At 56.1% G+C, this 12,979-nt stretch overlaps 1 long non-coding RNA gene across 2 annotated transcripts; it reads right to left on the bottom strand.

Annotated features, from left to right (window-relative positions):
* Nucleotides 1-1,411: 1,411 nt before the first annotated feature.
* On the bottom strand, nt 1,412-11,055 carry LOC130679961 (uncharacterized). 2 transcript variants are annotated; one of them, XR_008992943.1, is made up of 4 exons: nt 10,600-11,055; nt 4,882-5,160; nt 4,503-4,591; nt 1,412-3,902 (listed from the first exon to the last, which is right to left on the bottom strand). It is a non-coding gene; the product is annotated as an uncharacterized LOC130679961 (long non-coding RNA). The 2 variants fall into 2 exon arrangements; XR_008992942.1 differs by lacking the exon at nt 1,412-3,902 and having other exon boundaries at nt 3,909-4,591; nt 10,600-11,043.
* Between the last annotated feature and the right edge of the window lie 1,924 nt (nt 11,056-12,979).

Genomic DNA, 12,979 nt, shown 5'->3' with positions numbered 1-12,979 from the left:
ATTCACAGTGCCACGAACTGGAAGGAACAAAACAACACAAACTCCTCCGTGGTCTGGAGGCCGGAAGTCCGCAGTCACGTCCCCAGGGCTTTGCCCCAGGGGAAGGTCCTTCCTCTCTCTCGCAGCTTATGGGGGTTCCAGCCATCCTTGGCTTGTGGACACATCACTCCAATCTCTGCCTCTGTGGCCACGGGGCCACCTTCTCTGTCTCTGTCCATTTTCTGCCTGTCTCTAAAAAGGACACATGGTTGGATTTAGGGCTCACTGCCATAATCCTGGGTGGTCTCAACTCCAGACCCTAACCATACCTGCAGAGACCCTTTTTCCAAATATGTCCCGGGACACTCACAGGTTTCAGGGATTAGTATGTGGACATGTTTTGGGGGCCACCAGTCAGCGCCTGACACCATGTGAAACTCGGACCGGTGACAGAAGGCTGGCAGGCCCTCCATGATCGCAGCGGGGGAGCCTGGGGGCTCATGGTCACCAAGGCCCAGGGCCTGCATGTACACATTGGACGGATGCCCCTGGCTCACCAAGGAGCCGACCCACCTGCTTCTGCGCTCTGCTCTTCTCCCTCCCAACCCGGCTTGCCTGCCAGCTGCTTCCCTCATTAAAGATTCAGGGTGAGCGCGGACTGTGATCGCCCTGCATTTGTTTGAAATTTTGAAAACGATCCTCCCCCTAGCTAGGAGCAAGGGAGAGGGGAGCCTGGTAGGGGCCTGCTGGGGACTCATTCCTCTTTTCTGAGCAGATTGTGGGGGTGTGCCTCGGTTTACCCACTTGTCAAAGTGAATGGGGTTTCCCCAACACACACCCTGACTCTCTGTGGGGCTTCCGTGTATTTCAAAGGAAAAGGTTAATCATTTTGGAATACATATTCACCCCTTGGTTTACTGATTGCTTTGCTTACAAAAGCAATAGGGCGGGGCGCAGGGCCTGGGGCTTGGGCCGTCCCTTCCACGTCTCCCCGCCCCTCGCAGGCTCCCAGCCTCTCCAACCCGTTTTCCTGATTTCTGCAGGACTGACCCCCCCCACCCCCGCAGGCCGGGTGGCCTGAAGCTGCTCCGGCCTGCCTGAACTCTGAGGTGAGCAGCACTGCCCACAGCCGTTCACACCAGAATCTGCCTCCCGCCCAGAACCTGGTCCCTCCTTAGCCCCAAGGCTTCCGGCAGTTTCCAGTTAAGGTGCCCTAGAGGGACCCCTTTCCCTGCAAGGCGGGGGGTCTGGAAGGTCTTCCCCTGAAATGTCAGGGTCAGCACCCACCCTAACCCCCATCTAACTGCAGCATCCGTCCAGCTGCCCCTCCCACTCCCAGGCCCTGGCCGGCCCCTCCGCCCTGAGGCCACCCCTGCCCCCGCCAGCCCCACACCCAGTGGGAATTCAGGGCCTCCCCACACCCTTTGCTGTTTTAACTCTTTAACTCAGATAGGAAATACTTTCATCTCCTTTTCTAAATCCCAGGGAGGCTGAGTGAGCCACCTCAGCCTGGAAGAGGCCCCTAGGGCTGACCCTGGGTGGGAGTCTTGGGGAGGAGCCAACCAGCCAGTCGTCCAGAGGGTCAGCGTTGAGTCAGGGCCAGAAACTTCACTCCCAGGCACGTGCCCAAGAGAAATGAAACATAGGTCCTCACAAAACCTGTACACGTGTGTGTCCACAGCAGCACGCGTCACAATGGCAAAAGTGGGAACAACCAGATGTCCATCAATGCATGAATGGACACACACGTGTCCACCGACACACGGAACACCACTCAGAAAGGAGCAGAGCCCTGCCACACGCCACACGTGGACAGACACCGAACACACAGGCCATACGGTGTGACCCCGTTCCCGTGACATGTCCACGACAGGCAAATCCACAGGCAGAAAGTGGACTCGTAGGTGCCCAGGGCTGGGGGAAGGATAGAAAGGGACAGCTAATGGCTGGCCTTTCTTTCCTGGTGACGAAATGTTCTCAGATTAATTGTGGGAATGGTTGCACAAAACCCCACTGAGTTGCGCACTTCAGTGGGAGACTTGTAGGGAATGTGAATTATGTCTAATAAAGCTGCTATTATGAAATCATTCATATGCAGACTGGAAATGCCCAGCACCTGTGGAGATGGCAGGTGGAATTCTAAACGCCATGGGGCAGGTGGAACGGTGCGGCTGCTTTGGAGAACGGCTCGGCAAATCTCTTATAAAGTTGCTCGTAGACTACCCCTAAGACCAGCTCCTGGGTGTTTACCCAGGAGAAATGTGCAGAAATAGCCAACAGAAGCCTTGACAAGAATCTCCGTAGCAGCTCTTTTTAAATAAGAGCCAGACACTGGAAAGAACCGAGGTGCTCAACAGCCAAAGAATGGAGACACCATTTGTGGCGGGTCCACCTAATGGAATACAACGCAGCGATGAAGAAGGACGGCACACCCTCGCAGCAATGAGACAGCTCCCATGGACACTGTGTGAGAGAAGGAGCCAACGCACAACAGCACATGTGATTCCGGAGAAATGAACTTCAAGATCAGGCAGAACCCAGCCCTTGGTGCTAGACACTGAGAGGAAGGCACTCAGGATTAGTGGCTGCAAAGGGCAGGGCCGGCCGCGGGGGCCCGCGATGCTCTCGGCATCTGGGGTGTGCCTGGCAAGCACAGTGTGTGTGGCCAGAGTGCTCTGCTGTGGGCACGGTACACCTTGGTAACAACCTGGCCGAGAACACGCCACCCGTTCTCTGTATTTGCACACTTAGAGTCTGTGAGGTCCCCACAGACACAGGCAAAGTGACCTCTGGGCCAATCCTCCTGGGGGTGCAGCGGGGTTCCTGCAGGTGCCCGGTCACAATATTTTCATCAACCCAGCCACACCTTATCTTGTATTACATGTTTCTGTCTAAAGACACCTTATGTAACGTGTACTATTGATCCATTAACATCGAGGGCACAGCCAACAGCACTATTGGAACAAAGCATCTCAAACACACGTATTTTCTCCCAATTCTCCAATTTCACATCACACTTCTTGTGCTTAGGAATGATTGGGGGCCGGTTTAAACAGCAAAATCACTCAGAAAAAGCCCCAAAGCGTGAAACACGTTGCTCTTAACTAAGCCTTAAAAAAGGGATCCTTGTTCCCAGTCTCAGAAGAGAAGAGACAGCAGCCCTCACCGGTTCCACCTCAGCTGGGCACCTGGGCACGTCCTCACTCAGAGCTCTTGCTGCTCGATGTGCCCATGAACAGCCGGCCACAAAAATGTCTCAGGAGTGTTGGTTTATAATAAATGTTACACTTTTACAAGGACTTTTACAAAGAAATACCAAAGGACTTCAGCAAGGAGGTGAATTCCCAATATGGAATCAGTGAAGAGTGAGAATCTGGCCCCCTTAGAATAGAATGTGGCTATTTAAATCCACACTAATCACAAAGGATAAACGTGCAGTGTCCCCTGCACACCAGCTAGGTTTCAAGTGCTCAGCAGCCACACCCAGACGCCCCATCACAAGGCACAGAGAACATTTCCACGGTCACTTCTGGAAATGTTCCATCAGACAGAGGCTGGAGGGGTGGCTGCTTCTGGGCGTGACTTCCTCACAGGACCTAGAGGCCCACCTCCTCTTATCAAATGATTCTTTGCTTGAACCCCCGCTGGGGTGGAGGTGCACCGATGTGGTCCCACTGGTGGGAACAGCATTGAGGGCAGAGGGAACAGCAGCCTCAGGCAGTAGACGGTCTTCATGGCACTGGGCCACCCTCCGTCCCAGCAGCACACCCTGGAGCATGGGACACTGTAGATGCCCCAGTACGGTAACAGGCATCTGGACTGGGCTGGGGGCAGGTGCACAGAGACACCGCCACACCTGGCGTGGCAGGGAACACAGCAGCAGGAGGTCGCGCACAGGACGGGTCTGGACGATGCAACCAGAGCTGGGAATCGATGGATAGATGCGCTTGTGGGGAAAGTAGGGATTGGAGATCCTACACTAAGGAGACTCTTCTTGGGGGGCGGGGGGTGGTAATGCCTGGCTGCTGATACTTGATTTCTGGTCTGGGTGGTGGGCTCAGCTCTGTGTGTGCAAGTGTCTGAAATGCTTAAGACAGTCACCGAAGGAAAATCTCTGGGGTAACAGCTTTAGTGAGATGTAATTCACATACCATACAATTCACCAACTTACAGTGACAATTCAGTGGTTTTTCATATAGTCAAAAGTTGTGGAACTCTCACCAAAATCAATTTGAGGACATCCCATAACCCTGAAAAGCAGCCCCTCTCCCTTAGCAGTCACCCCAGCTCCCCCAGCACCACGAGCTCATGTTCTGTCTGTGGATCCACCTGTTGTGGACGTGTCACAGGAATGAGGTCACACAATGTGGCCTTGTGTGTCTGAGCACCGTGTTCAGGGCCCGTCTACTTGTGGCGCATAGCAGGGCCTCCTTTTCATGGCTGCCTGATGCTCCGTGTGTGTGTGTGTGGATGGACATGTGTGTGTGCACACCCCTGTTGATGGGCACCTGACGTGCACCCACCTTGTGGCTGCTGGGGACAGGCGTGTGCGGGGTTTCTGTGGATGTGTGTTTCCGTTGCTCTTGAACAGACACCGAGTTTCCTGGGGTCACTGCAAGAAAGCGCCAGAGACGTGGCAGCTTAAATGACATACATTCGTTCTCTCTTGGGCCCAAAGCTGGCTCTCCTGAGACCTCCTCCTGTGGGTGTAGATGCCACCCTCTCCCCGAGCCCTCCCGTGGCCGTCTCTCTGCATGTCTGTGTCCTGGTCTCTCGTAAGGACACTGGTCAGATTGGATCACGGCTGCCCAACGGCCTAATTATGATCGCCCTTGTGGAGACGCCCACCCCCAAGAGGGCCCCACACGCAGGTGCTGGGTGGGAATCGGGGCCCCACCATACCTATTTCAGAGCCGGGTGGTGACATGATCGGTCCGCACAGACGCCCAGGAGCAGAGGTGCTGGGTCACGTGGTAACTCCATGCCTGACCTTCGGAGACCACGGGCGTTGGGTTTTCCACAGTGTTTATCAAGAGGCCGGGGGCAGAGATGCAGGCTGTGGGCCTACACTGTCTGAGGTCACGCTGGGGGCTCCTGCTGGGCGCTGGGCTGAGCAGGAAGCTGGGCCACAGAGAAGGCGGCTGATAAACACGCTGCTGAGGAGAGTAGCCACTGGTCGGCCTGCAGGAAACGGCCAAAGGCAGAGAGAGGCAGGAAGGGGCTGGATGTGGGGGAGGCCACCATGGAGGGGGCACTGGAGAGGCAGCCACAACGGTGGAGGGAAAACCACAAACGCCCTGCTGCGGGTTGAACCCGGTCCCCAAAAGTGTGTCCACATCCTGAGCCCCACACCCATGAGCGGACTCACCTGGGAATGGGATCTTTGTGGATGTGATGAGGACAGGGTCACACCAGAGCAGGTGGCCCTAACGCAATGTGTCCTTCTGAGAAGAGGGAAATGTGGACACAGATGCAGGGAGAGGCCACGTGAGGAGGACGGGGCAGAGACTGGACGGAGGCGGCCACAGGCCTGGCAGCACCAGAGAGACCCTTCCCCCTGAGATGAGACCAGCCAGCCCGCATCCGGGTCCGGTCCGGGCCTGGCCTCCCAAGTGGTGAGGGAATGAATATGCTCTGCTCTCAGCCACCCCGTGCGTGGTTCTTGGTGAAGGCTGCCACGGGAAACGCATTCTGCCTTTGAGGACCCTGGAGGGCCCGGTGGATGGAGCCAGGGCCCCGGCATTGACCGCCCAGTGGATTGCGCTGGTGGGGTGAGAAGGTTTGTTTCCACAGCCTTGCAAAATTTATGAAAAGAAAGCTGCCTCAGTATGGAAAGGGAACGTGAGCCGGGCTGTAAGCAATCCGCAGCCATCTGCCCACCTGCTGTCCACCTGTCCACGGGGTCACGGGGCTACAAGGGACCCCAGACTGCCCAGAGGGTCCTGGCCACGCTGGGGCACAGAGGGCGCCGCAGACCCAGCACCACGCTCACCGAGGCGGGGAGACCCCGGGCCCAGCCTGCTCCACTGCCGCCCTGCAGCCCACAGACCTCGGTTTTGTCTGTCTTATTCCCAGGAGTAAGTAAGGATTGCTCTAAAAAAGTTGAACTGAATCAAAGCCCAGCGTTCACCACAGCAAGGCAGCCATTCTCAGCTGGGGCAATTCTTCCTGCCCCCCATGCACAGAACTCCGGGTAGCATCTGGGGGACATCTGTGGCTGTCACACTGGGGGAGCCCCTGGCATCCAGTGGGTGGGGCCCAGGGAGGCTGACCACCCCCTGCAGTGCCCGGGACACCCCCTTCCTGAGAATGACCCACCCAAATGTCAGCCGAGTTAAGCTCAAAGCCCCCGGGGTCCACTGCATATGTGCCCAGGGACATTGGGCCTCCACTCCAGGGGGGACGTGGGATCCTGGTAAGAGGCTGATTCTGGAAGGATCCGGGCACCAAGGTGGGAATGTGCCCCCCAGGCAGGCCCCTTGGCTCCAGGACAGAGAGCAGAGCAGCCCTCGGGGTTTGTAACAGGTAACACAGGAAACCCAAGACAGAAACTCACGGTGGCGACATCACCCACATCAATACTTTATAGCGGGAAACCGAGCCTGAATTTCAGGGTGCGGTCGGCCGGCTCGGGTGGCCTCCAGGCCGCCCGCCTGCAAGAGGCTCCAGACAGCCCACCTAGGGGTGAACAGGCCAGCAGGTGGCTGGCACTGCGGCTTTCCCTTCCTGCAGTGGAGCCTGCGTCACCACTTCCCTCTCGTTTTGATGGGCCCAGGGTGGGGGCCTCTCATCCAAGGTGGGTTTGGCCAGAGGCCGGCCCTGCATGGCCGGGGGCTTCTGGTCATGGCTGCTGGGGGGCCAGGAGAATGGGAGGGAAGAGAGGGGCTGAGGCTGCTGGCTCCAAGCGCCTTTGGAGTTCTGAACAGATAAGATATTTCTGCAGACAGACAAATGACCCACCTGTGCGTGAAAAGACACTCGGCACCACAAGCCGGACGGGAAATGCTCGTCAGACCCACAGCAAGACACCACAGCACACCAGGAGGAACCACGGTTCCCATGCTATCCCCAGTGCGGGCAAGGACGTGGAGACAGTGGGACCCTGCCCACAGCTGGTGGTAAGGAAGGTGGTCCAGCCACCGCGGAAAACAGTGGCCATTCCTCCAAAGAGTGAAAATAGAGTCCCTGTGGGGCCAGCTCTTCCCTCCAAAGAAAATGAAAACACAGAGATACGTGCATAGCAATGACCACGGTAATGTGCTCACAGCAGCCAAAGGCTGGGAACACCCAGGTGCCCATCAGCAGGTGAACAAACACACACGTGTCCACCCACCCACGGAGCACCGCACAGCCACGACCAGGAGCGGAGCCCTGCCACGCGCCACATGTGGACAAACCCTGAACACACGGTGCTCAGGGAGACACCAGACACACAGGCCACATGGTGTGACCCTATTTCTGTGGCACATCCGCAGCAGGCGAAGCCACAGACAGAACGTGGGCTCGTGGTGCCGGGGGAGGGGCCGAGGGGGCTGGAGATCTGCTAAGGAGATGGGGCTGCTTTTGTTCGTATATTTCCTACTGAGTTTAAAATTTATGCATGCTAAACACTCTTGTACACAATTAGATGACTAAACACAAGAAAACTAAAAATGATCTGTGCCTCTGCCCCTGGCAGTCAGCAATAACTGCCTTTAACGTGGGACATCTTCCTTCAGAATATTTCCAATATTTATCCTGAAGAGAAAATATGCATGCATGTAAACATAGATATGTGTCCGTGTATATATGTATGGGCATAAACACAATATATGTTGTATACCTATTTATATTATACATACTACAATTGGGAACATGTTAATATGTTCTAACCATTGGCTAAATATTACAAGGTATCCTTGTAACAAACTCATATAACCCCGGAAGCATATCAAGTAAATGTGCAGAGCTCCGGTCCTGCTGATCCCCCCAGATCCCTGCTGTTCCCGAGTTTGTCCGCGGCCTCTGTGCAGCCCCAATCTGTGGGGACGGTCCAGCCTTCCTGCTCCTTATAAGGTGACGTCACCCTCCCACCTCGCTTACACATCCTGCCTTCTTTGGTTTTAAATGGTCTTCCAGCCTTCATCTCCCTTTTCCTGGATCCATTTAAAAAACCAGCTCAGGGTCTCCCAGGCTGTGTAGAAAACATTTAAAAATAGAGTTGGCAGCTGAGGAGGAAACAATTCTTCCAAGGCACCCAAGAGGGAACGACTGGTCGTTTTGGGAGTGGCTACACCAAACAGGGTTTTCAAATATAAACTTTGTAGCTGAATTCTGGTCACCAAAACGATACCCACGTTCCCGTGGAGAAGGTTCTCTGTTCTTTCCCTCGTTTTACCCCCTGAACTTTTCCAGAGGGTATTCAGATTTCTTCCAAAACATTTTTTCAAATTGCAGTAAAAGTATACATAACAAAATCTACCCTTTTAACCATTTCTTAGCTCACAGCCCTGCGGCATAAAGCAGGTTCCCGAAGTGTATGCATCTCCACCATCATCTCTAGAACTTCCCCAGGAGGTCGTCTCCACACGTGCCAGCCCCTGGCCCCGCCGGCACCCTGCCCTGGGCCCCTTCTGCTCTGCCCGACCGGCCTCCTCAAAGCTGCTCAGGACCTGCAGTGGTCGCCCCAAACCCAGGCTCTGGGAAAGCTCACATGCGGTCCACGCTCAGGGCGCAACCCCACAGTCCGGGCGCATGGGGGGCCTCCCCAGCCAGGCCCTCAGACCCCCAGACCCTCCCTCATACCCGCCGGATGCCCAGGGGCCTTCCTGTCGGAGCAGCTGAGCCCGGCGGACCAGCAGAGAGACACAGCAGAATAAGGGGTTCTTTCTTTCCCTAAAATCTGACATGCTTGTCCTTTAAAGAAATCCACATTTTTGTCTTCCCCTGTCCTGAGCTTCTCTGTCCAGCTAACAGAGTTTAAATTCCCAGCCGTTCTCCTGGTGGAAAATTCTAGAATCAGGTGGGCAGGCCCTGGCCCTACTGGCCTCTATCACTTCTTGTTTTCTTGGTGACTTCCTTTTTGCTGAAGATAAAATAGGTCCCAACGATAAAAACAAATGTACCAAGACGGCTTGTATTTATCTCCAAAGCGGGACCTCTGGGCTCCGGAATGTTCTTGTGTCACTTCCAGATATTGTAAGGGGTTCCGGGCAGTGCACTGCAGACTGCGCCACAGAGCAGGCCGGGGCTTTAGAAACCGGTTTGAAACCCCCCGTGTCCCTTCAACAGCCTGCAAAAGTCAGTTATTTCTCCCTGGGAAAATTTTGTCTCTGGAACCTTCCACGGAGGTCGTTTACACCTTGAAGAATTCAAATAGTGAGGGACTCCCACCTAGACCCCCAAATTCCCCTGTCAAGGAAGCTGAGATCTTGACCCTAATTGAGAAAAGAAAATTCTGTTGGGTCCCCACGCACCGTCTTTGATATTTCCTTAGGAGGCAGGATTTGGGGTGGTTTCAATTGCTTTTCCAAGCATACCTCGTTAATAATTTTCTTTGTTCCCTCCCCAGGCAAGCGCAGAAAGGCTGGAGGAAGCCTGGGATGGGCCCTGGGGTGGCCTCCCATGCCTTTGCGGGGCCTGGGGACCTGGGGAGGCGGACCGCCCACATTCCTGACATTCTTTCTCTCCTTCCCACATTGTTTGTTTGTTTGTTTTAAATTCGACAAGGAATTCCTTTCGGAATCTGCTGGGACTTTCAGCGTGTCCTAGAGCCACTGCTGGGCCCAGGCACAGATCATTCCAGCACCCTCCTGGGCTATACCCTCCCAGAGACACTGCACACGGGCCATCTCGCATTTGAGGGCGTGCAGCAAGCCTGCAAGACCCCAGCCCATGCACGCACCCTGACACTGCACCCCGACTCACCCCCCCCATTAGAACTGGCTGCCTTCCAGCCAGGACCAGCTGGGCCTTCCCACCTTGCCTTAGTAGGGAGGAAGGCAGAAAGAGACGTCTGCCACTTGCAGGCCAGGCTGGGCTGTGGTGGACACCGACGGAGGCTTGGACCCAGGCAGGGACACCTTTAGACAGTGGGCAGCCCCAGGACTGCAGTCATTCCCCAGAGCCTCCGCAGGATTCACGCCCACGGGGCCCCGCGGCCCCCGGACTGGTGTACCTGAGGGCCTGTATTTCAGTCCCCAGGGCTGGGCATCAGTGGGCCCCACAATGGTGTCTCTAAGGGGTTGCCCTTTGCAGAGTTAGGTGCCCAGCCTGCAGAGAGCCCTGCACTGCTAGGGGTGCTGAGGGGCGGGGGCTGCACGTGTGACCCTGACCACCTCTGGGAAGCAAGGGTGGGAGTAGGCAAGATAATGTCTGCCAGCCTTGCATGGCACCAGGCGGGTGGGCGGGTGCCAGCGCACCTGGGGCTGAAGTTGTTCTCGGAGGTGTGCAGAAGTGGGGTCAGGGCCAGCTGTGCAGTGGAATTAACCATTTTTAAGTGAACAATCCTTGGCACTTAGTACATTTTCAATGCTGTGAATCATCACCTCTGACCATCCCCCAGAGCACCCCCGTGAGCCATCACCCCCACCCTCCCCAGCCCCCGGCACCCACGGGCCCATGCTCTGTCTGTGGATCTACCTGCTGTGGACATGTCCCAGGAATGCGGTCGCCCTGTGTGGCCTGTGGGTCTGGCTCTCACCGGGCACCATGTTCAGGGCCCATCCATGTGTGGCGCATGGCAGGTCTCTGCTCCCGTCGTGGCCACGTCCCGCAGCGGCTGCCCTGCGGCACTCCCATCCCCACCAGTGGGCAGGAGCCAGGGGTGCAGGCCCCCGGCCTTCGACCTTCCCAAGTGGCCCGCGGCCACGCCCGAGCCCACGCGCCGTGTTTCTGCCCTGTGATAGCCTCGTGCACAGCTGGGAAATGGGAAAGTCTGGACAAGTTCGGGCAGCCTCCCAGCGAGTTACCGTCTGGGACTGCAGGGGCCGGAAAAACCTGCTGGGGATGCCTGGTCTAGAGGCTCCCTCCGTGAGCCTTGAGGCGCGGGGGCTGGTGTGGTCTATCTGTGGTCACCCCAGTGTCTTCCTTCCGGCATTTTCGGCCCAAGTAGGGGAACATGAAGGGCAGGGAGGAGGGGGCACAGGGGTCGGCACCCGCCCTTGCCAGGCCTGCAGGAGCCGCTGGCAGCCTGTTTGGCTTCTTGCTCCTGCCCGGCCATAGCTGGGGAACCTGCAGTTTGGAGTCAATCTCCAAGGTCTCTCAGCTCCAAGCTGGTGAGATTTGAAGTGGCCTCTGCTTGACCCTGGCCTCCTGCCACCTCTAGGGTCAGCTCTGGCCACAGTGGGGGCCCGGTGGCCACTGGCCCTGCCCTCCTGGGGTCCCGGGTGGGAGCTGGCCAGGATGCAGGGAGGGTCTTGCAGTGGGCGAGTGGCCTGGACTCGCAGGTGATGTCCGCACATGGGTGCTTACACTCACTTCATTCATAACTGGTGGGACCGGCAGACACTGCTCCGTTTTCTGTAAGCCTACAACTGCTAAAAAAAAAAAAAAAAAGTATTAAGAAAGGGCTGGGATGCTGACAAGAATAGGATGGGGCCCTCCTAAGGGTGAGGCCCCGAGGTGACATGGGAACGAGTATGCTGACGGGGTAGAGGCCCTATATGGACATTTTCCGAAGAAGATGCGATGGCCCACGGGGACCACGCCAAGATGCTCAGCGCCGCCGTCCTTGGGGAGATGCACACCTGTCGTCACGGCTGCTTATCAGAAGGACAAGAGAGGCCCGTGTGGGCGAGGATGCGGCAAAGGGGGACTCCTTGCGCACAGATGGCGGGAATGTGAACCGGTGCAGCCACCGTGGAATCAGTACGGACGCTCCTCAGAACACTGAAAACGGGAACACCTCACCACCCAGTAAGTCCTCTTCTGGGTATTTATCCGATGGAAACAAAAACGTGGGTGGGATAGCCTGAGATGGGAAGCTGGAACAGATTTCTTAAAATTATACCCTCTGTAGCATGTAAATGGATTTGTGTAGAAGACTAGTAAAGATATACTTTGAAATTATGCAGAAAAAATAAATTGTACAACTCAAGAGTTTCTGGGATATTCACAGAGCTGTGCACCCACCACCCCTACCCAGTTCCAGAACATTTCAGCACCCCCAGAAAAACCCATCCCTTTAGCAGTTCCCCCCACCACCTCCCCAGCCCTCGGCCCCACAGGCCCACGTCTGTCTGTGGATTCGCCTGCTGGGGATGTGTCACAGGAACGGGGTCACACAGCATGCGGCCTGTGTGTCTGGCGTCTCTCACTGAGCACCATGCGTTTAGGGCCCATCCACGTGTGCCTTGTGTCAGGGCTCCGCTCCTCTTTGTGGCCAAAGGATGCTCCATGTGGGGGGACACACGTGTGTGTCTGCTCACCTGTTGGGTGTTTCCACCTTTTGACCATGGTGTGACCTACGCTGTTGTAACACCCACGTACAGGTTTTTGTTAGAACACCTATTTTTAATTCTTTGGGCACATAGCCAGGAGTAAAAATGTGAGACCCCCAAGTGCATAATGCCCAGAAAGCCTGGGCACCGATGGCCCTGGGGGGACCTCATGCTTCCGGCTGCCCACTCTGGCAGGTCCCGGCACCCCATGCCCTGGGGAAAGACATAAGAGGCCCAAGTGGACAGAAAGGGAGGGCCCAGCATAGCCCCTGGTTCCCACCCTGGACACAGGTCCTCTGGGAACCCCTGTGGGTGGCCACGTTCTCATTCATACCATGTGGTTACAGTAACGACTGACCTAGCGAGGCCACCAGCCAGATGGACAAGACATAAACAGCGACCTCCCGTCCCCAGCCCTTTCCATTTGACTTGGCAGGAAACGAGGTTTTGTAAATTCACATTGAGGGTTTCATGCCAAACTTGCAGATAGGCTCAGAAATACCTTAATGTAGGCCCAGGGATGCATCTTCCAGAAACAACCCCCTAAGCATCTACTCAAGTCAGGGGTGGAGCACAGAGTG

The sequence above is a fragment of the Manis pentadactyla genome, chromosome 12 (assembly GCF_030020395.1).
Source record: "Manis pentadactyla isolate mManPen7 chromosome 12, mManPen7.hap1, whole genome shotgun sequence".
Taxonomy (NCBI): domain Eukaryota; kingdom Metazoa; phylum Chordata; class Mammalia; order Pholidota; family Manidae; genus Manis; species Manis pentadactyla.
The sequence above is the reverse complement of the archived record's forward strand: the minus strand, read 5'-3'. Positions and strand labels throughout refer to the sequence as shown.